We start from the raw sequence: 26,783 nt of genomic DNA, 5'->3' as shown, positions 1-26,783 counted from the left end.
GCACAGATAGAGTTAGAGGTAATGCCACCCTTTCACTTATGCCTGGCCCAAACACTCCTTCACTTTGTATAGACAATACAGGTAAACCACAAGCATTTGCCGTGCCAGCCGCCCCCTCATGTAAAAGGTATACAGAGAGCAAATACAGCAAAGACTACAACACTGGCGTCCTCTCCCTAAACATTCATTATTCATGAGCCTCAGGGATCACAAACATCAGGCCTCAACATGTTGCGCCAGATGGAATAATTTAAATGATTACCATGCCCCTCTTTCGCTCTCTCATCCCTTCACACGCGCATTACAAGCCCCACAGGATAAGCTATTTTAGCAGCGACAAAACACAGTGAAAGCAACCTGTCTTCTCTAGCAATTCTCCAGAGTCAATTCTCCTTCAGGTAGAATCTTAACCCCTTTGTATTTACTTATACAGAGCAGGATATTCATCACCAGTGTATGTTATCAATGTATGTATTATAAGGAGGCAGAACATTATTAATATATAATGCTAAGTAAAATGTAAAACGCAACTATAATTTACAGCTGTTCATATAATGAAAATATTCAGTATACTATAATAGTGATACAAGTTGCATTTCATAATTTTGACATCCCTATTATATACTATAATATAAGTAATATACATCAACCCTGTGCCAGTGAAAATAATATGTAAGTAATCCTATAATATAAAAGGCAAACGGCTAGATTTAGAGTTTTGTCGGTAAAGACCCGCGTAGCTAACGCTGCTTTTTTTCCCAACGCACCCTTAAGACAACGCTGGTATTTAGAGTTGTCTGAGGGGCTGCGTTAGGCTCAAAAAAGGGTTCGTTGAGCCTAAATTAGCTCGACTTCAACCCTCAATACCAGCGTTGCTTACGGTAGCGGTAAGCAGCTAAAACGTGCTCGTGCACGATATCCCCATAGGAAACAATGGGGCAGTTTGGGCTGAAAAAAAACCTAACACCTGCAAAAAAGCAGCGTTCAGCTCCTAACGCAGCCCCATTGTTTCCTATGGGGAAACACTCTCTAAGTCTACACCTAACACCCTAACATGAACCCCGAGTCTAAACACCCCTAACCTTACACTTATTAACCCCTAATCTGCCGCCCCCCGCTATCGCTGACACCTGCATTATACCATTAACCCCTAATCTGCCGCTCTGGACACCGCCGCAACCTACATTATCCCTATGAACCCCTAATCTGTTGCCCCTAACACCGCCGACCCCTATATTATAATTATTAACCCCTAATCTGCCCCCCCCCCAACATCGCCGCCACCTTACCTACACTTATTAACCCCTAATCTGCCGACCGGACATCGCCGCCACTATAATAAATGTATTAACCCCTAAACCGCCGCACTCCCGCCTCGCAAACACTATAATAAATAGTATTAACCCCTAATCTGCTCTCCCTAACATCACCGCCACCTACCTACAATTATTAACCCCTAATCTCCCGTCCGCACCGTCGCCGCTACTATAATAAAATTATTAACCCCTAAACCTAACCCTAACCCTAACACCCCCCTAACATAAATATAATTTAAATTAAACGAAATAATATTCCTAAAATTAAATAAAATAATCCTATTTAAAACTAAATACTTACCTAGAAAATAAACCCTAATATAGCTACAATATAACTAATAATTACATTGTAGCTATTTTAGGATTTATATTGATTTTACAGGCAACTTTGTATTTATTTTAACTAGGTACAATAGCTATTAAATAGTTAATAACTATTTAATAGATACCTAGTTAAAATAAATACAAAATTACCTGTAAAATAAATCCTAACCTAAATTACAAATACACCTAACACTACACTATCATTAAATGAATTAAATAAATTACATACAATTAGCTAAAATAAAATACAATAAAATAAACTATACTATAATACAAAAAAAGCAAACACTAAATTACAAAAAATAAAAAAGAATTCCAAGCAGTTTAAACTAATTACACCTCATCTAAGCCCCCTAATAAAATAAAAAAGCCCCCCAAAATAAAAAATTCCCTACCCTATTCTAAAATACAAAAGTAATCAGCTCTTTTAGCAGCCCTGATCGGAACAGCCAATAGAATGTGAGTTCAATACGATTGGCTGATTGGATCAGCCAATCGGATTGAACTTCAAGAGGATGGCTCCGCGTCGGCTCCGTTGAAGATGGCTCCGCTCCGGATGGATGAAGATTGAAGATGCTGCCTGAATGAACACTTCTACCGGATGGAGGACCTCTTCTTTGCCACTTGGATGAAGACTTCTACCGGATGAAGGACCTCCTCTGCGCACCTTGGATGAAGAATTCGGCTCGGCTGGGTGAAGACGACTCAAGGTAGGATGATCTTCAGGGGGTTAGCGATAGGTTTATTTAAGGGGAGTTTGGGTGGGTTAGAGTAGGGGTGTGTGGGTGGTGGGTTGTAATGTTGGGGGGGGTATTGTATTTTTCTTTTCAGGGAAAAGAGCTGATTACTTTGGGGCAATGCCCCGCAAAAAGCCCTTTTAAGGGCTGGTAAAAGTGCTGATTACTTTTGTATTTTAGAATAGGGTAGGGAATTTTTTATTTTGGGGGGCTTTTTTATTTTATTAGGGGGCTTAGATTAGGTGTAATTAGTTTAAACTGCTTGTAATTTTTTGTAATTTAGTGTTTGTTTTTGTATTATAGTATAGTTTATTTTATTGTATTTTATTTTATTGTATTTATTTTACAGGTAATTTTGTATTTATTTTAACTAGGTAGCTATTAAATAGTTATTAACTATTTAATAGCTATTGTACCTAGTTAAAATAAATACAAAGTTGCCTGTAAAATAAATATAAATCCTAAAATAGCTACAATGTAATTATTAGTTATTGTGTAGCTATATTAGGGTTTATTTTCTAGGTAAGTATTTAGTTTTAAATAGGATTATTTTATTTAATGTTAGGAATATTATTTTGTTTAATTTAAATTATATTTATGTTAGGGGGGTGTTAGGGTTAGGGTTAGAGTTAGGTTTAGGGGTTAATAATTTTATTATAGTAGTGGCGACGGTGCGGGCGGGAGATTAGGGGTTAATAATTGTAGGTAGGTGGCGGCGATGTTAGGGAGGGCAGATTAGGGGTTAATACTATTTATTATAGTGTTTGCGAGGCGGCAGTGCGGTGGTTTAGGGGTTAATACATTTATTATAGTGGCGGCGATGTCCGGTCGGCAGATTAGGGGTTAATAAGTGTAGGTAAGCTGGCGGCGACGTTGGGGGGGGGCATATTAGGGGTTAATAATTATAATATAGGGGCCGGCGATGTTAGGGGCAGCAGATTAGGGGTTTATAGGTATAATGTAGGTGGCGGCGGTGTGTCCGGTCGGTAGATTAGGGGTTAAAAAATTTTATTATAGTGGCGACGATGTGGGGGGGCCTCGGTTTAGGGGTACATAGGTAGTTTATGGGTGTTAGTGTACTTTAGAGCACAGTAGTTAAGAACTTTATATTCCGGCCTTAGCCCATAAAGCTCTTAACTACTGACTTTTTTTTAGCGGTAGGAGTCTTGTCGGTAAAGGGTCTACCGCTCACTTCTCCCAAGACTCCAAATACCGGCGTTAGGCAGATCCCATTGAAAAGATAGGATACGCAATTGGCGTAAGGGGATCTGCGGTAGCCTGGAATTGAGGTAGGGAAGTGAGCGTTAGACCATTTCCTGGCTGACTCTAAATACCAGCGGGCGGCCAAAAGCAGCGTTAGGACCCCTTAACGCTGCTTTTGACTGCTAACGCAAAACTCTAAATCTAGCCGAAAGTGTGTTTGTCCGAAGCTGTCATGCGCAGTAGAGACAGCACAAGGACAAACACACCTGGCCTTAGAGTCTGTCTATCTGATCTGCTCCTGTTTGCGGCACGGTGCGGGCGGAGGAGGGCGGAAGAGGGCGTGGCCGGTCGTGCGCGAGAGAGAGACAGGGGAGAGAGATAGAAAGAGAGGGGGAGAGAGCAAAAGAGATGGGAAAGAGCTAAAGAGAGGGTAAGAGAGAGCAAAAGAGAGGGGGAGAGAGAGAGAGCAAAAGAGGGGAGAGAGAGAGCACAAAAGAGAGGGGGGAGAGAGAGCGAAAAAGAGGGGGGAGAGAGAGCACAAAAGAGAGGGGGGGAGAGAGAGCACAAAAAAGAGGGGGGGAGAGAGAGAGCACAAAAGAGAGGGGGGAGAGAGAGAGAGCACAAAAGAGGGGAGAGAGAGAGCACAAAAGAGGGGGGGAGAGAGAGAGCACAAAAGAGAGGGGGGGAGAGAGAGAGCACAAAAGAGAGGGGGGAGAGAGAGAGCACAAAAGAGAGGGGGGAGAGAGAGCACAAAAAAGAGGGGGGAGAGAGAGAGCACAAAAGAGAGGGGGGGAGAGAGAGAGCACAAAAGAGAGGGGAGAGAGAGAGAGCGCAAAAGAGAGAGGGGAGAGAGAGCGAAAATGAGAGGGGAGAGAGCACAAAAGAGATGGGGGAGAGCAAAAGAGAGGGGGAGGGAGAGAGAGCAACGGGTGGGACCGCTGTACTGCAAAAAATGGCCCATGTGAACGGGCTTTAGGACTAGTTATATATAAGTGCTCTGTAAACTCTAAAACATGGTTGGCACCCCCCCAAAAAAAAGTATGTATATTCCTGTTTCTCACATACACTGTAAACTAGATCACATTTCAGTTATAAACTTAACAGTTAACAACAAAAGTATCCAATAAAGGGGCACTACATTCAAAATGTAATGATGCATAACATAGAAATATGTACTGCAATTATTTATTTTGCCTGATTTTCCTGTAATTTTTTTGAGAAACAATTTTTTATTGAAGTTGTGAGTAGATGAAACATACAGATTTCGTCCGTAAATAACAATTGAATCATATCAAGTACAACAATGAAATTAACAGGCATTGACTAAGACACATTTTATGTCCTAATATGGTGTGAAATAAGGTTCGGACTAACTAGAATGGAACTTTTTTGTTATCTCCTGTGACTAATGTCCCCACATTGATATAAAAGGTGCACTTTAGTCTAGTGATGGTAAGATGTGGGGAGTTGGCTTTTGTGTCGGCCACTCTTGGACCGAGGTGTGTAGGGGGGTAAATCAGTGGGCAAGAGCCGCTCAGTAAAGAGGGGAGAGATGGGGGGGTGAGCCCTATTAAGGGAGCTGTAAGGAATACAGAAGTGTCAGGAGATTTTAAGGGTTTAAATTTGTGTCCTAAATTGTTTTAAGAAATTAGTTAAGTGGTATTTGAGTGATTTATTGAGCTTGTGGGGTGAATAAGTTGTAGAGTCTTGCCGTTAGGGTGAGGAGTTCATAGAAGTGGGTAAGATTAAAATTAAAGCAGATATTCTATCTTTAAGGAGGAATCCAACCACCATTCCTAAATAAACTTTGAATGAAGCATTCCAGCTTTAAATATCAGACATAGTAAGTTACAGGAGGAGATAAAGGCAACATAATAACATTCAGAGCAAACGTCACATCTGAAGAGACCCGTCTAACAAACAGAACCCTTCTAATAAGTGCCAATAATCTTTGGTCACATGTCACATGTCACATGTATGGGATATGATCTTGTAAGAGTGTGTCTATAGACGGCTAGGAATAAAACATATAGTACTGAGAGTACACCGCTAGCTAATACTCTCCCCAAGTGCAGTGATCAGGCATTACAATAATGTCATCATGTACCAATCTGAAGCCTACCAGTACCATAAAAGACAATAGTTGACTAGACCTCACAAATACAGACATGGTAAAGAAACAATCCCATGATGTGACAGTTATTTTATACACAAATTAGTATGGAAGCCAGCATAGTCTGGGATTTAAGTGGGAATTCCAGAAGATCTGTTATATTAGTAATTATTCAATATAAGTTTGGTGTACCGGTGAAAAGGGATTAGTAATGATCCTTCTATTGTTTTGCCTAGTGTGAATGTTGGTGCGTTTAATTATCTCAAATTAAGCATTGTGCAGAATCTGCGGTACAGGATACAGAGCTTTCCTGAGGGAAGTCAGATTGTCACCCTACATGTAGTTCTACTTTCAGTCAGCACACTTGACCTACGTGACTCCTTATCAAAATATTGAACTAATGTCTCTTAGCAGGTCAAACAAAATAGGAAGAATTCTGTTGGCAGGGAATAATGTTAATTGTGCGTGTCTAATATATGTGAACCTGGGTAGATCCTCTTGGCATAACAAATCATCTATAGGTGTGTAGCTAGGTTCCCTAGAAATAGGAAGAATTCTGTTAGTAGAAAATATTATTAAATTGCGCATGACTAATATATGTGGACCTGGGTAAATCATCTTAGCATAGCAAATCCTCAACAGGCAGGTAGCTAGGTACCCCTGACATAGGGAGCATTCCGTCAGCGGGAAATATTATTGAATTGCTCATGTCTAATATATGTGAACCTGGGTAGACCCTCTTAGCATAGCAAATCCTCAACAGGTGTGTAGTTAGGTTCCCCTGAGATAGGAAGAATTCTGTCAGCAGAAAATATTATTAAATGTGCGCATGTCTTATATATGTGAGCCAGGGTAAATCCTCTGAGCATAACAAATCCTCACCCAGTGTGTAGCTAGGTTCCCCTAAATAAACTGTTAGCTAGAATGTCACAATATAGTGAGCATCAAGTGACTGTTTAACACACGATATCATGAGTTAGGAAATGAAAGGTTGACATATATAATCTGCCTAAAGTGAAAAGTACACCTTGTGCTGATAAAATTGCTAGTGATGTTAGCGTACATGGGTGCATGCAAAAGCAAGCATATAGAAGTGCATAAGAATTGCAGTGTAGGACATAGAACCTTCTTAATATGGATCAAATTATAGAAGGTAAACTCTATTGGCAGAAACAATACATATATTGGATAAGTCTAAAATACTTAAACCTAGGTGTATTCCTTGTTTGGTAACTATAAATGATTATTTGGGCAGTCATAGGAGCTTTGGAGTATGCATAAGAGGATAGGGAAAAACATAAGAAAGCATATTTATAACCAATAAAACATTATTATGAAGAAACGGATGAAGAGTCCACGGTTCCATTACCATATGAGGTTAAAACAGGTTATGCTAACATAGGATATCCTAAACTGGAGGGTAACCAAGTACCTCATAATAGCCAGTTAATAGCGGGAAAACAGTCAACCGACCCCTCTTTTTCGTAACAGAGCATAGTTGGAAATACGATAGGAGAGGGAGCCAGACAGATTGTAGTGAAGCCCTATGACAGGCAGGTTTCTTGGGCATAAGACAAGGAGAGTTTTAAGGAAGTATTGAGCTGATATTTTGTGGATGCCGGAGCTTCCGCTCCCACCATGTGACACTGAGCCTTTCTTCGCTCCTCTCGAGCATTAGGAACCTCCATTCTCCAAGCAGGGTCTCATCCCGTACCCAGTGACTGGCCACTCCAACACAGGTCATGGTTGAGAAAAACTCCATATGGAAGTCTGTTGGTATAGCGGAGGTGCAGGGTCTGAGCTGGGTAAAGGGGAGTATTGGATCTCCAATGTGGAAGATGATTCCCTGCTTCATCGATGGCTCCCTTATCACTAGCATGGGATCTGTCTTGAAAGGGGCACAGTAATCACTGGCTGTTGCGGTTTCATGTGGCAGAACATCTCTCTTGCTATCCGCCATCTTGAACTCGCCATTAGCTCCCTGTGCACTCACGGCCCTCAATAGGTTAGAAAGATCTTCATAATCACAGGACATCGGACACTCTAAGTCCTCAAGCAGTGCCCGTACCTGTACAGCAAAGTCCTCTTCCATGTGTAGGTAATAAGATTAAGATCTGCCTGAGAATTGTTTCACCCCCTAGTAGATTCAAGTAATAGACACTGCTCTGCCCAGTTAGCCCTCAAACCGGGTGGGGGGGAGGGTAGATGGTACTGTTAGATGGGCCGCAGCAGTCCTTCTTAGACGAGCTGAATTATGTCTTCTGCTTGATAAAGTCACTATGTAAGTGGTATCACCAGAATCAGGATTGACTCCTTGTAAGGCAGGCAAAGTTATAATGCCAAAAGCTGAAAATATAGTTAGTGAAAAACTCTACTTTTGCAAATAGAAAGCAGAGCTAAGTAGTTATGCGTCTGATCCTGTCTGCGGCTTGGTCACGCCTCCCCATTTTCCTGTAATTTAAATTTGAAATTAGTTGGTTTCCTGGTTTGTACCCCACTGCTATCAGGAGTGCATTCAATGGAATTCAGAACCCTGACTGGCCTACATTCTACACAGTGATTACTTGAGAAATTCTGGAGTCCAAATATGTGGCCATAGGTGTGTGCTTCTGGAGTGCAAAGAAATGCAAACTGCTTACAAAATGACAGTCTTAACTGCTTTCAAAAATATATTTTGCACACGGATGTTTTGCATTTTGTAATAAAAGCTACCCAAGTAAATTTAAATACTTAAAGGGACACTGATAGAGCATGCAATTTTAAGCAACTTTCTAATTTACTCCTATTATCAATTTTTCTTCGTTCTCTTGCTATCGTTAATTTAAAAAGAAGGAATCTAAGCTTTTTTGATTCAGAACTCTGGACAGCACTTTTTTATTGGTGGATGAATTTATCCACCAATCAGCAAGGACAACCCAGGTTGTTCACCAAAAATGGGCCGGCATCTAAACTTACATTCTTGCATTTCAAATAAAGATACCAAGAGAATAAAGAAAATTTGATAACAGGAGTAAATTAGAAAGTTACTTAAAATTTCATGCTCTATCTGAATCACGAAAAAATTTGGGTTCATTGAATATACTCATCCAAATTTTTACTTCGTCTTTTTCCTGGCACCCCAAAAATTGACACATTCTTATTTCTGCAGAAACTATGGCAGATGGCCACATGTGCTCCAGGGCCACTAATTGGGTATTACTGACCTATGTCATTAATTGTATAGCATGTATATGTATATTATATAGCATGAGTATGTCACACAAATGTCAAGATTTCCAACAGTGCATATGATAAGGGATCTGTGACCTGCAAATTGTATTCTGTATTACCATACATCACAGAAATGATTATTATCAGTGTATAGATTATCAGTAAGACCATCAGAAGGTGCAGTGTTCATTTTAACTGTATATATTCAGTCTATGTATAATAATATAGTAGTAGTTGTCTGGATAAGCATTGCAAGAGATAAAAGAGACAGACAGACAGACAGATAAATAGATCAAAAGATAGAACAATACTGTAGGTAGATACTGTTGATAGATAGATAGATTGATAGGTGATAGATAGATAGATAGATAGATAGATAGATAGATAGATAGATAGATAGATACTTTAGATAGATACTGTAGATAGATAGACAGACAGATAGACAGACAGACAGACAGACAGACATATAGATAGATAGATAGATAGATAGATAGATAGATGATAGATAGATAGATAGATAGATAGATAGATAGATAGATAGATAGATAGATAGACAGACAGGCCGGCAGACAGACAGAAAGATAGATAGATATAGATAGATAGATAGATAGATAGATAGATAGATGATAGATAGATAGATAGACAGACAGACAGGCAGACAGACAGACAGACAGACAGACAGACAGACAGATAGATAGATAGATAGATAGATAGATAGATAGATAGATAGATAGATAGATAGATAACCAGATAGATAGTGCACTTTTATTATTTTGTCATATACCAAAAAACGTATGTGCTTACAGACATTCATAAACAAGAAACATCTTTCTAAAAAGGGTAGTTAATATATGGAATAGCCTTCAAACAGAAGCAATTGGATAAATATGTTGAAGGCGCTAAGAATTCCGTAATATATGCATAAATATATTGTAACAATTCATTAAGCTATGATTCTGTGGTCAGTGTTGTCCATAAGTATACAGGTTCCTTATAGTGTCAGTATGCTATTCATATGTGTATAGAACAGTTTCATTATTAAATTAAATTTAAGAATTATTAGTATGTGTGCAATTAACACATTATAATGTTTTTCTTCAATGTGAAGAAGCCCTTAATCATTATACAGTGAATTAAAGGGATAGTCTAGAATTTGAATTATTTAAAAATATAGATAATCCATTTATTACCCATTCCCCAGTTTTGCATAACCACCATGGTTATATTAATATAACTTTAACCTCTGTGATTACCTTGTATCTAAGCCTCTGCAGATTGCTCCCTTATTTCAGTTCTTTTGACAGACTTGCTTTTTAGCCAATCAGTGCTGACTCCTATGTAACTCCATGTGAGCACAGTTTTCTATATGGCACACATGAACTAGCGCTATCTAGCTGTAAAAAATGTCAAATTGCACTGAGATAAGAGGTGGCCTTCAAGGGCTTAGAAAATAAGAACATGAGCCTACCTCGGTTTAGTTTTCAACAAAGAATACTAAGATAACAAAGCAAATTTGATGATAAAAGTAAATTGGAAAGTTGTTTAAAATTGCATGCCCTATCTAAATCATGAAAGTTTAATTTTGACTAGACTGTCCCTTAAAGCAGTGATTTTCAACCACTGTGGCGCGGCACACTAGTGAGAGATCGTCTGGTGTGCCGCTGTGAATTGATCCCTTCTTGCTTAAGTGCACTCCTGAAGCAGAACAGAAGCCGGTAGCTGCTGCTACCCTACGCACTCATCCAGACACGCAGGGACTCTCTCAACTCCCACACAGTTCTCCGGAGGGTCTGGGCTCCACTCCAGAGATTTCACTCGCCTCAACTGCACTACAAATGTTCCTATCAAGGAGATCTGAGCAAGAGAAGACCCATCAAGCCAGTGCGTGTTTGGGTGACGGCGCATGTATTTGAAGGCATCTGCTATCTGCTACGATAGACATGAGGACTACTGAGAGATCTAATAAAAAGATATACGACACTCTGGAGGGTCGGGGCTCCCCTCCAGTGGTCAAGCAAACAGCTGCAATCCTTTGTTCTTCTCCCCCCCCCACTGTTGCGGAGGCCTGTTAGTGCCGGGGGGGTCGACAGCTCACATATCACTGCGGCCTACTCTGAGGCCTAGGAGCCTACATTCACTTGTCCCCAAGCTTCCGAATGGGGTAACTGGCCAGGAGGTACATGTTACTTACCGGAGTCCAGATTGATAGTCGCCTTGAAGAATAGAGGAGAGTGGGCCGAAGTGGCGGGAACGGTCGCCATTTTTTTTCTGTGTCTGCGGAGGTCTTTTGATCAATTGCGGCCTACACAATCCAACAGTCGCAGTTTTACAGATCCATTTACCTCCCCTTCCTAGATTCTCAAGCTCATGGAGAATTGCCCTGGATATTAATTATATTGTTCCAGCATAGAGAAGACTTCTGCTTTAACTGGGTAAGACCATTCTGTATACCATCTTATGCATTTTATGCTATTTGCCCTCCTGGCTTAACTTTTGTAATTTTTCAGTTTACTCTCATCATTGCCTGATTGCCAAGCCCTGATGCTCTTTTGTGGGCCCCATATTTATGCTTAACCTACACTGATTGTGAAACTCTTATACTGGTGCCCCCAAGGCTTAGGGACTTTAACAGTAGGATCAGTTGGACCTAGTAGTTTCTGCTTTTGGGCTCAATACTTGTGCACTGCTTACTGCCATAACAAGGGGAACTTTTACTTGCATGGAACTACTGCATATCACCTACAAATTTATTTTCATCACTGGTACCCCCTAACAGCCTCAATACGTGGAACTTTTGATTGTTATTATTGTGCCTCTAGCTTTGGCAGTTGTAGTGACTGTCATGCTAATAAAGCTTAATTTAATTGAATAAATTGTTCATATATATATATATATATATATGCTGTATGTGATATACCTTTAAGGTATATCCCGCCTACCTTTCCTCCACCCTATATCAGGCACACCTGAACCATCATTCCTTGCCTGAAAATTGTTTTCTCTTTGCAGCTTATCTGATCGCATCCCTACTGCTGTGATTCTACTTTTGATAATACCTAACTTGCTTCAATTTCTTTCTCTCTGAACAGGAGTAGTAAGCTAGGATCTTTTGTTGTACACTTTACTTTCAAAGTTATTTTCTCATTCTACCGGAATTCTAATTTTTCTTCAAACTGAATCAAGGAGCACCGGATCTACTTGCAGCGTTCCGGAAGCCGCACTCACACTAACGCTGTATAACGGTCACAGAGGTAAAACCGCTCCCTTCAAACTTAAGGTAATATTTAATCCATTTACAAAGGATCTGTTCTTACCTTGTCACTCTCTGGAAAACATCCGCATTACCTTGCTGAATCTACCGGTTACTACCATAGTCTGTCTGTGCTGTATATATTTTATGTATGAGTGTGTGAGTGCGTGAAGTCATTTCTGAGAATTGCTACAACAAGAATCAACTACTGATGCTTTCACAAAGTGTATCAAAATACATATTACCTCTACCATTATTCTGAACTGTTTGCTTTATGTTCCTTACTTACATTGCAACAATTGTTTCTACTCAAATATTCCTTGCTTCTGTTTGGCATCTACGAAGTTTTCTATCAGTAAAAGTCTCACCAGTGATCTAACAGGTAGTTCAAATCATACTGCCTGTTTTATTCATTAAAAGAGCAACAAACCCTTAATTTAAGAACACTGCATAAGTTCCTGCATAAAACAGGACATCACATAATTTTCAGGCCACAGTGTTCTAAGGGTTTGTTACTGGTAAACAAAACTTTGTTATCATGGATGCAAATGAAATTAAAACTGAGTTCTCTAACATACAAAGAAAATTAGATTATCTTGCACAAGGTTTAACAGAAGTACAAGCAGATAATACCGCATTAAAAGCTATTGTTAAAGAATATATGACTCATAAAAGTACTGATGTACCTGAACCCCATATTCAATACCCTCAACCTTTCACTGGTAAAAGACATGAATTCAGAGATTTCAAGACTGCTTGTAAACTTCTTTTTACCATGAGACCCCGCACATATTATTCAGACCGCATCAGGGTTTGCACCACTATTTCATTTCTACAGGGAGAGCCTAGAACCTGGGCTAACAGGTTTTATGAAACTAATGACCCAATTTTGGATTCACTACAGGATTTCTTCCAAGCTATGTCTAATTTATATGAAGACACAGATACACAAATCACTGCAGAATCTAAACTACGCGCACTCAAACAGGGTAAGCGCACGGTGGAGGAGTACACAACTGAATTTCAAATGTGGGCAACAGACTCACTATGGAACCAAGTTAGCCTTAAGAATCAGTTTAGGCTGGGCCTATCTGAAAACCTTAAGGATGAACTGTCTCGCCAGGAAATGCCTGATACTCTTCCAGCACTTATAAAATTAAGCACATCCATAGATAGAAGACTCAGGGAACGGCGAGCAGAGAGATTCACTTCAGACACAATACCCAGACGCCAGGTTACCTATCCTACAACATCTGAGAAACATCAAGGTAGTGCAACCCCTATGGAGATAGGCACTATCAAGGGGCCACTAAGTAATGAGGAAAAAATGAGAAGAAGATTAGAAAACATGTTTATACTGTGGACAAAAGGAACATAACGTCTCAAGCTGTCCTTCATTACAAAGACAAAAGAAGGGTAAGAAAACAGGTTATCAAAACATATATCATATCTCAGATACAATGCAATTGACTTTACCTCTATCTTTGCAGTGGGATCAGGAAAATATACACTCCAAGGCATTGATTGACTCAGGTGCATCTGGGAACACGAAAGACATGTACGTTGGGTCTTAATGCGATTGAAGGAACACAAGTTATATGCCAAACATGAAAAGTGTTTATTTCATGTGAACAAAATCAAATTCCTGGGATACATAATAACTCCTAACAGGATCCAAATGGATCCAGATAAAGTTTCATCTGTACTAGAATGGCCTACACCAAAATCGGTTCGTGCACTACAACGTTTTATTGGCTTTGCCAATTACTATCGAAAGTTTATAAAAAAAAATTCTGATATAGTAAAGCCCTTAACTCAGTTGACTAGTAAGAAACAAAGATATAAATGGACCGAACAGGCCCAATTAGCTTTTGACTACTTAAAGGGGCAATTTTCCAAAGCCCCCATTTTACACATGCCAGATCCTGAGCTGCAATATGTGTTAGAGGTAGATGCCTCAAGTTCAGGTATAGGAGCAGTTCTATCTCAACAAATAGACAACAAATCAGAATTATTTCCTGTAGCTTATTATTCAAGAAGATTCACACCTGCAGAAAATAATTATAGTATAGGAGATAAAGAACTCCTTGCTATCAAAGTATCCCTCGAACAATGGAGGCATTTACTGGAAGGTACACAAAAACCATTTAAAATCTTCACAGATCATAAGAATCTGGAATATTTGAAGAAAAGTAAAACTCTAACTTCCAGACAAGTAAGATGGTCTTTATTCTTAGATAGGTTCAATTTCTTGATCACTTACCGACCAGGAAGTCTGAATACCAAGGCTGATGCATTATCCAGAGTACAGGAAATGACACCTCAAGAGACCCTGACTCCAATAGTACCAATCGAAAAATTTATTGGAGCCCTAACACCTCTAGAGGAAGAGATTAAAAGGGCACAAGTAAAAGAAACCAATACACCTAAATCCTGTCACAAAAACTTAAATACTGGTTTAATAAACCATAAAAATCAATTGTATATACCCTATTCATTAAGAAAACAAATATTGAAACACACTCATGACGAACCTTTATCCGGTCATACCGGAATACAAAAAAACATTGAAAAAACAAGAAGAAACTTTTGGTGGCCCCAAATGAATCAAACCATTCAAGATTATGTCAATTCCTGTGACATTTGTGCTAGAAATAAAATAGATCATAAAGGGCCCATCGGATTGTTGACCCCATTGCCAGTTCCGGATAAACCCTGGCCCATGATCTCGATGGACTTTATTGTAGAGCTACCAAAATCAAGGAACTTTAACACTATATTAGTTGTCATAGATCATCTAACAAAGTTGGGACATTTTATACCCCTAAAAAGGTTACCTTCAGCTTTTACTACAGCTAATGTTTTTCTTAACCACATAGTGAAACTTCATGGACTACCCACTGATATTATAACAGATAGAGGTACACAATTTACCTCATCTTTCTGGAGATCATTATGCAAATTATTAAAAATTACACCAAGATACTCAACAGCTTTCCATCCCCAAACCAATGGGATGACTGAGAAACTAAACCAAACATTAGAACAATATCTTCGTTGTTACATTTCCCATTTGCAAGATGATTGGATAGATTATTTATCAATGGCGGAATTCTCTTACAACAATTCAGTATCATCCTCAACAAAAATGACACCGTTCTATGTAACCTATGGCTATCATCCAACAACTTTGACACTATCTAAAACTGACGTAAACTCACCAGCTGCTAAAGACTATTCTTTACAACTAGAAGCAAGACTAGCCCTAGTCAAAAAACATTTATCTGACGCAAAGAATTACCAGAAAGCTTATTATGATAAACGTCACAGACCCAGTCCAGTCTATAAAATGGGTGACAAAGTGTTACTATCTGTAAAGAATCTAAAACTACATGTACCCTCTAAGAAATTGGCGAACCAATACATTGGACCTTTTGTAATCAATAAAATTTTGAACCCTATGACAGTATGTTTAACTCTTCCTGCAGCTTATAGGATTCATCCCACTATACATGTATCTCTGATTAAACCTTATACTTCTACTGCACAATCCAGTCTTCAGACTCCAACTGCGTTACAAATAGATGACCACGATGAATTTGAGGTGGAACATATTCTAGATTCTAGGATCAAGAATCATCACTTAGAGTACTTGTTAAAATGGAAAGGTTTTGGTCCTGAGGACAATTCTTGGCATCGTAGCACTGACATTTCTGCTCCCCGTTTAATTAGATCTTTTCATCGCAGGTATCCTTTGAAGCCATCCCTCTCGTCAATTGGGGGACCCCTTAGCGGGGGGAGTGTGTGATATACCTTTAAGGTATATCCCGCCTACCTTTCCTCCACCCTATATCAGGCACACCTGAACCATCATTCCTTGCCTGAAAATTGTTTTCTCTTTGCAGCTTATCTGATCGCATCCCTACTGCTGTGATTCTACTTTTGATAATACCTAACTTGCTTCAATTTCTTTCTCTCTGAACAGGAGTAGTAAGCTAGGATCTTTTGTTGTACACTTTACTTTCAAAGTTATTTTCTCATTCTACCGGAATTCTAATTTTTCTTCAAACTGAATCAAGGAGCACCGGATCTACTTGCAGCGTTCCGGAAGCCGCACTCACACTAACGCTGTATACCGGTCACAGAGGTAAAACCGCTCCCTTCAAACTTAAGGTAATATTTAATCCATTTACAAAGGATCTGTTCTTACCTTGTCACTCTCTGGAAAACATCCGCATTACCTTGCTGAATCTACCGGTTACTACAATAGTCTGTCTGTGCTGTATATATTTTATGTATGAGTGTGTGAGTGCGTGAAGTCATTTCTGAGAATTGCTACAACAAGAATCAACTACTGATGCTTTCACAAAGTGTATCAAAATACATATTACCTCTACCATTATTCTGAACTGTTTGCTTTATGTTCCTTACTTACATTGCAACAATTGTTTCTACTCAAATATTCCTTGCTTCTGTTTGGCATCTACGAAGTTTTCTATCAGTAAAAGTCTCACCAGTGATCTAACAGGTAGTTCAAATCATACTGCCTGTTTTATTCATTAAAAGAGCAACAAACCCTTAATTTAAGAACACTGCATAAGTTCCTGCATTAAACAGGACATCACACTGTATTAGGCTACAATGTTTGATTTTGTAAAATTTTGGGATGGTGGTGTGCCGCAGGATTTTTTAATGTAAAAAAATGTGCCATGGCAAAAAAAAGGTTGAAAATCACTGCCCTAAAGTATATTAATATTATATATATATATAAACCCTGCATCATCATGTATTATATGCAATTAAAAGGAAATGTTATACTTTATTATGCAAAATAGTTGTACAGTATTTGCTCTTTGTCATTATTATTATAGTATTGTATATTATTAGTAAAAACAACTTCATTTACAATTTCTATATAGTATATTGTGATCATTTGATTGGTAGACATAAGAATATAGTTTTATATGATTGCTAAGTGACAAATGATATGGATGATAAAATAAGGCCTTTAGAATCAATGTGCATTGTTTTAATGACCCAAGCCATTGCAAGTTTTGTGTGATGTCACCATTGTCACTTCAGAGGGCAATTTTCTTGTTTTTGTCCCTAAAGGTTCCAATTATTCAATTACAATCTAATTGCTTCTAAACTGGTTTGTCATTGTGTTAAATTAACTAAGAGATCTCAAGGGTACTGTGAGCCCTCTTGTAAGACAGTAGCAGTTCTTGGATTCCCCTTGGGCTCTTAAATTACAAGTGGAAACTCTGTAACAGATAAACAACAAATATGTTGTTCAAAAAGCAGTGGCACTGGGCTTCCCTATATACACATAATATTAATGTGAAATCAAAGTCAAATTTTCTTTATTTCATTGAAAAGAAGATATTTTAAAACATATTGGCCAGATTACGAGTGGAGAACAAACTTTTGCGTCCGAGGAATGAGGACTATATTGCCAGGGTTTGCACTGGTCAGGCTTATCACACGTATTACGAGTTGAAAGTAAATGCGATCGATTGAGCACAATCGTGATTTATGCTACAATGATTACTGTGACTTTAGAGCACTGGTTAACTGTTTTGCAAAGCTAAAAAGTTGCACAAAACACATAAAAAAATACATTATACTCATAATAACACTATCTAATAAAAATTATTCACAAAAAATATTGCACACAAAAGTTATAAGGGTTCAAAGATAGGAGGTCACAGGTGTTAGAAAAAAAATGCAGCCAAAGGGCTTTAATGTAGAGATACATACATATACATGTCTAAATATGTACAGTGTACACTTATAAACAAATAAATACATATGTGCACAAGTTTAAGACATATACAGTAGCCCACAAAAGTGAGTACACCCCTCAAATTTTTGTAAATATTTTATTATATCTTTTCATGTGACAACACTGAAGAAATGACACTTTGCTACAATGTAAAGTATTGAGTGTACAACCTGTATAACAGTGTAAATTTGCTGTCCCCTCAAAATAACACACAGCCAGGGGCAAAACTACAGGGGGTGCAGAAGTCGCAGGTGCGACTGGGCCCCTGAGGGTGGGGGCCCAGCTTTAAAAAAAAAAAATTATTTTATTTTTTTTTATAATTTTTTTTAAATAAAAAACGTTAACCTACCACTGCCTGCACTGATATCATGTGAGTGTGACATGACTACAGGGGTTAGTGTTTCTGTTTTACCCATTGGTGTTTATGTTTGTGTGTATGGTGTGTGTATGTATGTGACTATGTGTGTATTTATGCATGTATGTATGTGTGTATGTTTGTGGAACCAGCAAATTACAGACCTTGTTACTACAGCATTGGTGGGGTAGGGGGTGAACAGTGTCATTATACAGTACCACTATATACAGTATGGGGGGTGGACCATGTCACTGACTACTGTGGTCACTTTATAAAGTACTGGGCGGGTAGGGTCAGGCCAGCCATCTCACCGGCAGATTACAGACTGTGTCACTTACTATATACAGTTCTGGGGGGTTAAATAGTGTCACTATATATATATATATATATATATATATATATATATATATATATATATACAGTAATAGGGGGTCAGACCATCTCACAGACTGTGGGCACAGGGTACCTCCTTTTGCAGACATGTAATCTGATTCACATTTTTTTTCTGTGTTAAATTTAAAAAAAAAAAATGTATTAAATTCACCTTTTTTGGGAGGGGGGAGGGGCGGTGGGGGGGCCCCTTCTTAGATTCTTGCACCTGGGCCCTGTGGTTTCTAGTTACGCCTCTGCACACAGCCATTAATGACTAAACCATGGGCAACAAAAGTGAGTACACCCTAAAGTGGAAATGTCCAAATTGGGCCCAATTAGACATTTTCCCTCCTCGGTGTCATGTGACTCGTTAGTGTTACAAGGTCTCAGATGTGAATTGGGAGCAGGTGTGTTAAATGTAGTGTTATCGCTCTCACACTCTCTTATACTAGTCATTAGAAGTTCAACATGGCACCTCATGGCAAAGAACTCTCTGAGGAGCTGAAAAAAAGAATTGTTGCTCTACATGGCCCAGGCTATAAGAAGATTGCCAAGACCCTGAAACTGAGCTGCAGCATGGTGGGCAAGACCATACAGCAGTTTCACAGGACAGGTTCCACTCAGAACAGGTCTCGCCATGGTCGACCAAAGGAGTCGAGTGCACGTGCTCAGCATCATATCCAGAGGTTGTCTTTGGGAAGTAGACGTATGAGTGCTGCCAGCATTGCTGCAGAGGTTGAAGGGGTGGGGGTCAGCCTGTTAGTGCTCAGACCATACGCCACACACTGCATCAAATTGGTCTGCATGGCTGTTGTCCCAGAAGGAAGCCTCTTCTAAAGATGATGCACAAGAAAGCCCGCAAACAGTTTTCTGAAGACAAGCAGACTAAGGACATGGATTACTGGAACCAAGATAAACTTATTTGGTTCAGATGGTGTCAAGCGTGTGTGGCAGCAACCAGGTGAGGAGTACAAAGACAAGTGTGTCTAGCCTACAGTCAAGCATGGTGGTGGGAGTGTCATGGTCTGGGCCTGCATGAGTGTTGTCGGCACTGGGGAGCTACAGTTCATTGAGGGAACCATGAATGCCAACATGTACTGTGACATACTGAAGCAGAGCATGATCCCTTCCCTTTAGAGACTGGGCCGTAGGGCAGTATTCCAACATGATAACGACCCCAAACAAACCTCCAAGACGACCACTGCCTTGCTAAAGAAGCTGAGGGTAAAGGTGATGGACTGGCCAAGCATTTCTCCAGACCTAAACCCTATTGAGCATCTGTGGGGCATCTTCAAATGGAAGGTGGGGGAGTGCAAGGTCTCTAACATCCACCAGCTCTGTGATGTCATCATGGAGGAGTGGAAGAGGACTCCAGTAGTAACATTTGAAGCTCTGGTGAACTCCATGCCCAAGAGAGTTAAGGCAGTGCCATGACACTCCCACCACCATGCTTGACTGTAGGCAAGACACACTTGTCTTTGTACTCCTCACCTGGTTGCTGCCACACACGATTTACACCATCTGAACCAAAAAGGTTTATCTTGGTCTCATCGGACCACAGGACATGGTTCCAGTAATCCATGTCCTTAGTCTGCTTGTCTTCAGCAAACTGTTTGCGGGCTTTCTTGTGCATCATCTTTAGAAGAGGCTTCCTTCTGGGACGACAGCCATGCAGACCAATTGATGCAGTGTGTGGCATGTGGTCTGAGCACTGACAGGCTGACTCCCCATCCCTTCAACCTCTGCTGCAATGCTGGCAGCACTCATACATCTATTTCCCAAAGACAACCTCTGGATATGACGCTGAGCATGTGCGCTCAACTTCTTTGGTTGACCATGGTGAGGCTTGTTCTGAGTGGAACCTGTCCTGTGAAACTGCTGTATGGTCTTGCCCACTGTGCTGTAGCTCAGTTTCAGGGTCTTGGCAATCTTCTTATAGCCTAGGCCATCTTTATGTAGAGCAACAATTCTTTTTTTTTCAGACCCTCAGCGAGTTCTTTGCCATGAGGTGCCATGTTGAACTTCAAGTGACTAATATGAGAGAGTGTGAGACCGATAACACCAAATTTAACACACCTGCTCCTCATTCACACCTGAGACCTTGTAACACTAATGAGTCACATGACACCGGGGAGGGAAAATGGCTAATTGGGCCCAATTTGGACATTTCCACTTAGGGGTGTACTCACTTTTGTTGACAACGGTTTAGACATTAAAGGCTGTGTGTTGAGTTATTTTGAGGGGACAGCAAATTTACAGTGTTATACAGACTTTACATTGTAGCAAAGTGTAATTTCTTCAGTGTTTTCACATGAAAAGATATAATAAAATATTTACAAAAATGTGAGTGGTGTACTCACTTTTGTTGGATATATATATATAGCCCTTTGCCGTTAAGTAGATGAAAACATGTAAAGGCATATTTATGCAATATTCATTTTTAATACAGGTTTTAACTATGTATTTACAGTAAATATTTCACATTCTACTGTTCTGCACATAGTGGAAAATGTTCTATGTATTTATAAATAGATATTCCTATATATATCTGTATATACAGTGGGGCAAAAAAAGTATTTAGTCAGCCACCAATTGTGCAAGTTCTCCCACTTAAGAAGATGAGCGAGGCCTGTCATTTTCATCATAGGTATACCTCAACTATGAGAGACAAAATGTGGAAACAAATCCAGACAATCACATTGTCTGATTTGGAAAGAATTTATTTGCAAATTATGGTGGAAAATAAGTATTTGGTCAATATTAAAAGTTCATCTCAATACTTTGTTATATATCATTTGTTGGCAATGACAGAGGTCAAACGTTTTCTGTAAGTCTTCACAAGGTTGTCACACACTGTTGCTGGTATGTTGGCCCATTCCTGCATGCAGATCTCCTCTAGAGCAGTGATGTTTTTGGGCTGTCGCTGGGCAACACGAACTTTCAACTCCCTCCAAAGGTTTTCTATGGGGTTGAGATCTGGAGACTGGCTAGGCCACTCCAGGACCTTGAAATGCTTCTTACGAAGCCACTCCTTCATTGCCCGGGCAGTGTGTTTGGGATCATTGTCATGCTGAAAGACCCAGCCACGTTTCATCTTCAATGCCCTTGCTGATGGAAGGAGGTTTGCACTCAAAATCTCTCGATACATGGCCCCATTTATTCTTTCATGTACACAGATCAGTCGTCCTGTTCCCTTTGCAGAGAAACAGCCCCAAAGCATGATGTTGCCACCCCCATGCTTCACAGTAGGTATGGTGTTCTTCGGTTGCAACTCAGCATTCTCTCTCCTCCAAACACGACGAGTTGTGTTTCTACCAAACAGTTCTACTTTGGTTTCATATGACCATATGCCATTCTCCCAATCCACTTCTGGATCATCCAAATGCTCTCTAGCATACTTCAGACGGGGCCCGGACATGTACTGGCTTAAGCAGGGGGACACGTCTGACACTGCAGGATCTGAGTCCCTGGCGGCGTAGTGTGTTACTGATGGTAGCCTTTGTTACGTTGGTCCCAGCTCTCTGCAGGTTATTCACCAGGTCCCCCCGTGTGGTTCTGGGATGTTTGATCACCGTTCTTGTGATCATTTTCTTGCGTGGAGCCCCAGATCGAAGGAGATTATCAGTGGTCTTGTATGTCTTCCATTTTCTAATTATTGCTCCCACAGTTGATTTCTTCACACCAAGCTGCTTGCCTATTGCAGATTCAGTCTTCCCAGCCTGGTGCAGGTCTACAATTTTGTTTCTGGTGTCCTTCGACAGCTCTTTGGTCTTCACCATAGTGGAGTTTGGAGTGTGACCGTTTGAGGTTGTGGACAGGTGTCTTTTATACTGATAACAAGTTCAAACAGGTGCCATTAATACAGGTAATGAGTGGAGGACCGAGGAGCCTCTTAAAGAAGAAGATACAGCTTCTGTACTGGGTTCCACTGATGCACATGCCATAACTAAATCACATATATAACACAAAAATAAGAACAAATCAGACAGTAGCACTACTCTTTCCTCTACATATATTCAATATGAAACTAAATCATGTAGACAGAGAAAAGCTACAAAGTAACAACAGGAGAGGAAAGGAATAAGCTAGAAGCAGAATGTGGTAGTATGTGCAGAGCTCCCAACCATACCAAATATTGCTTGTTGGACCCAGTTTGGGATCTATGTCCCGTTGGATTTTTAACTGCACACCCTTTTTCAATAAATGTCAAGATTCAACTTCTTGACTCCACCCCTGAGCAGTTATGACTCCACCTATGAGTTACCTTGACTCCACCCCAGTCTCCAACTTCCAGATAAAAGTCAGAAAATATTAGGAGGTATGTAAGTAGGTTGTAGTTGTGGAAACATAGAAGAGCAGCAAGGGATGGGAATGGTGGCCAGAGAACAAACATCAGTGTGTTTTAGGTCATGAATAAAGAGAAATTCAGGCTGGCACTATGTTTGTATGTCAAATGATAGGAGTAATTTTGAAAATACTTAAGACTCAAGAGAATTTGTACTACAGAATTATCATTTAAAAAAGGAAGTGGATGATCTGGGAAAAAATACTTTTAGCGAGAGGGTATTCCAAAAAATGACTTGGAAGAGCTTATCATAAGACTTTGAAAATGCCTTGACACAAATTTCTGAAACCTTAAACTAAACACAGGAATGATGAAATTTGGTTCATTTCCACATACACTACATTAAGTGGTCTTGAAGATTTAAAAAAAAAAAAAAAACATTGACCAATTTTACTTTCAGATAGTGATTTAAGTTCTGTGTTACCAAAACCCACAGCTTTCACATACAGAAGAGCAAGGAACTTGAAAGATATGTTAGTGGGTCTTTTTGATAGTCATTCTAAAAGAGCACCTATCTTTCAAGGATCTATTTAATGAGGTAGATGTAAAATATATACATAAATGCAAATAAACAAATATGTTACTGATAGAATTGAGATGAAGCACAATATTAAAAATGTGGTGTACTGTATTAGTTGTGAATGCTACATTTGTTTTTACATAGATATGACCACTAGAAACTTGGGAATACAGATCACTGAGCAACTCTCAAATTTCAGAAACGTTAAAAAAAGAGGTAGAAAAAGGTAGCAAAATAACTTACGGCTAGATTACGAGTTTTGCGTTATGAGTGAAAAAGCTTCATAACGCTGCTTTTTCACTACCGCTGGTATTACAGGTGTTGTAGGTATAGCTGTACGGCACACCTTTTTGGCCGTAACGCAACGTAACTACCTCCTTTCAAAAAGTCCTTTTTCAATGGGACTTCCATAGCACCGGTATTAAGAGTTTGCTTGTCCTGCCAAAAAGTGAGCGGTACAGCCCATAACTACAAGATCTGGATGAAGACTTCTGCCCACCTAGAGGACGACTTATTGCCGTTTGAATGAAGACTTCTCCCGGCTTCATTGAGGACTTCTTGCCGCTTGGATGAAGACTTCTCCCGGCTGGATGAGGATGGATGTCTGGTCTTCAAAAACTGTAAGTGGATCTTCGGGGGTTTGTGTTAGGTTTTTTTAAGGGTTTATTGGGTGGGTTTTATTTTTAGATTAGGGACTTTGGGCACTGTAAAAGAGCTAAATGCCCTTTTCAGGGCAATGCCCATACAAATGCCCTTTTCAGGGCAATGGGGAGCTTAAGTTTTTTAGGTAGGTTTTTATTTGGGGGGGGTTGGTTGTGTGGGTGGTGAGTTTTACTGTTGGGGGGATGTTTGTATTTTTTTATAGGTAAAAGAGCTGATTTCTTTGGGGCAATGCCCCGCAAAAGGCCCTTTTAAGGGCTATTGGCAGTTTAGTGTAAGCTAGGGGTTTTTTTTTATTTTGGGAGGGCTTTTTTATTTTGATAGGGCTATTAGATTAGGTGTAATTAGTTTAAATATTTGATCATTTCTTTTTTATTTTGTGTAATTTAGTGTTTATTATTTTTTGTAATTTAGATAATTGTATTTTTTTAATTGAATTTATTTAATTTTAGTGTAATGTTAGGTTTAACTGTAAAACAGGTTAGGTTTTATTTTACAGGTAAATTTGTATTTATTTTAACTAGGTAGTTAGTAAATAGTTAATAACTATTTACTAACTAATCAACCTAGTTAAAATAAATACAAACTTACCTGTGAAATAAAAATAAAACCTAAGATAGCTACAATGTAACTATTAGTTATATTGTAGCTAGCTTAGGGTTTATTTTACAGGTAAGTATTTAGTCTTAAATAGGTATTATTTAGGTAATAATAGTAAGTTTTATTTAGATTTATTTTAATTATATTAAAGTTAGGGGTGTTAGGGTTAGACTTAGGGTTAGGTTTAGGGGTTAATATATTTATTTAGTGTTAGTGATGTGGGAGGCCAGAGGTTTAGGGGTTAATAACTTTAGTATATTGGCAGAGGCAACGTTGGGGTGGCAGATTGGAGTTAATAAATTTATGTAGGTGGTGGCGACATTGGGGGTGGTAGATTAGGGGTTAATAAGTGTAGGTAGGTGGCGGCGACATTGGGGATGGCAGATTAGGGGTTAATAAGTATAATGTAGGTGTCTGCAATGTCAGGGGCAGCAGATTAGGGGTGTTTAGTCTCAAGGTTTATTTTAGGGTGTTAGGTGTAAACATACATTTTCTTTCCCCATAGACATCCATGGGGCTGTGTTACGGAGTTTTACGCTCCGTGATTGCAGGTGTTAGGCTTTTTTTTAGCCGGCTCTCCCCATTGATGTCTATGGGGAAATTGTGCACGAGCACGTCAAAGCAGCGCTGGTATTTGTGTGCGGTATGGAGCTCAACGCAGCCATATCACCCGCAAACGCTGGGTTTTTGCAAACCTGTAATAGCAGCGCTATTAAAGGTGAGCGGTGACAATAACTTGCAAGCTATTACCGAGCCACTCATAACGCAAAACTCGTAATCTAGCTGTTTATTTGCAAGTATTTTTTTGGAAACACATGAGGACAAAAATAAAACCTTCAAATGTTGGGGTGTTGAACAAATGAAATGTAATCTAAAAGGAGATGATACTTAAAAGATATTGCTCCAGAATGAAACAAGATGGACCTCCCTGATAAATGCAGCCTACCCAAAATGGTATGAACGAATATAATAATTATTGGGTGTATCTCAATTAAGTATAGGCTCTATGTAGAGATATATATTTAACGTCTAATATTTAAAAATAATAGATGTAACTAATAGGTGGCAAACTGTGAAAATGCACTTTATTTTTAAAGTGACACCTCTAATAGTAAGATGCTTAAAGGGACACTGAACCCAATTGTTTTCTTTCATGATTCAGATAGAGCATGCAATTTTAAGCATCTTTCTAATTTACTCTTATTATCAATTTTTCTTCGTTCTCTTGCTATCTTGATTTGAAAAAGAAGACATCTAAGCTTTTTTTGGTTCAGACTCTGGATCGCACTTTTTTATTGGTGGATGAATTTATCCACCAATCAGCAAGAACAACCTAGGTTGTTCACAAAAAATGGGCCGGCATCTAAACTTACATTCTTGCATTTCAAATAAAGATACCAAGAGAATGAAGAAAATTTGATAATAGGAGTAATTTAGAAAGTTGCTTAAAATGTCATGCTCTATCTGAATCATGAAAGAAAAAATTTGGGTTCAGTGTCCCTTTAATAAAAGTGAATAAACTGATATCACTACAGTTCCAGTTATCGACATAGGAAACACACGCTGACATTTTGAAATTTCAAGAATACATTTTTGACTGCAAAATTAGGGACAATTATCAATACTCCTAATCAGTTAGATCTGATCACCTAGTGTTAGCTCTGCGAAAATATCTCTTTGCTGGTTACATTGTATTGCCCACGTAACTATAGCGATGTTTACATATGGGGGGGTAGTTATCAACGTGTCAACTTTCCTGCCTTCGCCGGCCCAATACGCCCGCCTAAGCTCGCCTACCTTCGCCGCCGCGGACCTGAAAAAATACGCCTAAGTTATCAAAAAAAGCTGTCAAAAAGCCGCGGGGCGATGAGCAGCGGACTGTGAGAGTTATCACTCATCCGATCTCGCTGCTCTCGGCTGTTTGACAGCTTTCTTGCTAGCCTGTCACTAAGCACTCACACTAAACTACACTGTTCTACCCCCTATACCGGCG

The 26,783-nt window shown here is 39.4% G+C and overlaps 1 long non-coding RNA gene across 1 annotated transcript in view; it reads left to right on the top strand.

Annotated features, from left to right (window-relative positions):
• Positions 1 to 302: 302 nt before the first annotated feature.
• Positions 303 to 26,783, top strand: part of LOC128663787 (uncharacterized) — a 174,195-nt gene continuing 147,714 nt past the window's right edge. Inside the window, exon 1 of the long non-coding RNA XR_008402898.1 lies at positions 303 to 398. This is a non-coding gene — a long non-coding RNA (uncharacterized LOC128663787). The remainder of the gene's footprint in view (positions 399 to 26,783) is intronic.

Source organism: Bombina bombina, chromosome 6 (genome assembly GCF_027579735.1).
Source record: "Bombina bombina isolate aBomBom1 chromosome 6, aBomBom1.pri, whole genome shotgun sequence".
Lineage (NCBI taxonomy): Eukaryota > Metazoa > Chordata > Amphibia > Anura > Bombinatoridae > Bombina > Bombina bombina.
This window is presented reverse-complemented; position numbering and strand designations above follow the sequence as displayed.